Here is a 1106-nt window from a genome sequence, read left to right as displayed (position 1 = left end):
CGAAATGTTCAGCATGCTGGCGATTTCCTGCAGTGTTATGCGCCGATTCTCGCTAATGATCCCTTTCACAAGATCAACATTTGCAACGGTACTAGACGTTGCAGGCCTGTCTTCGCGATATTCGTCTGTGAGATCCGTACGTCCAGCGTCAAATTGTTTACACCATTTTACAATACCTGGGCGAGAAATTGCACGCCACCATATATATAGCAGTCATTTCACGATGAATGTCCGTGCAATTCAGCTGTTTAGCCCATAGAAATCTGATCGTTGCACGAACCTCCAATTTGGAGTGAACATGCAGTTGACGCGCCACTGAGTCTAGCCCGCTTTGTACACACAACACGACGGTATACCACACCAATCTTCTTATCGGAAGTGGCAGCAGTTACTGTAGCTTGCTCCGCATTGACCACGGTCACGACACACAGCGTGCTCTCGCGCTGAGCTTGTGTAACTTACTTCTTGATTCGCCCTCGTGAATGTTCAAATTATATTATTATTATTATTCTGTCTTTCTTCTTTCTCCGTTGGGGTCTTCTAGGGACCACGAACCAATTTCAATGCTTCATCCTTTGTTGTTCCTCCTTACTCCTTCAATACTCCTTCATCTGCTCAATATGCCTCCGTTTCCCCTCCTCGGACCATTTTGAGCCTGTTTTCTTTCTCTCTCGACCTTGGAATCCTTTTTCTACACTTTCTTTTTAAAAATCTCTCTCTCCCTTTCTGTTGCTTCCTCTTCCCTTATGTTGTTTCTTTCCAAATCTTTCTTTGCTGACTTCTTGTTCCAAAAATATTTGAAGATCTGTTTGGTTAACCTGTTGTCACCCATTCTGTATAAATGTACAAGGATTATCAATCGCCTCTTTCGCACTGTTACTGTTATGTTTTCTATGTTCCAGTATATTTCATCATTACTTCTTGATTTCCGGAGTTCTGTAGTTCTTAGCGGACCGAGTATTTTCCGTATGAATTTTCTTTCCAGTACTTCTAATTTATTCAGCTTATAATTCAGTACTAGACATTCACTCGCGTATAGGCATTCCGGTTTGATGACTGTGTTGTAGTGTTGTATTTTGAGGTTTTTAGATAAACAATTTTTGTTG

Source organism: Anabrus simplex, chromosome 4 (assembly GCF_040414725.1).
Source record: "Anabrus simplex isolate iqAnaSimp1 chromosome 4, ASM4041472v1, whole genome shotgun sequence".
NCBI lineage: Eukaryota > Metazoa > Arthropoda > Insecta > Orthoptera > Tettigoniidae > Anabrus > Anabrus simplex.
Note: the sequence above shows the minus strand (reverse complement) of the source record.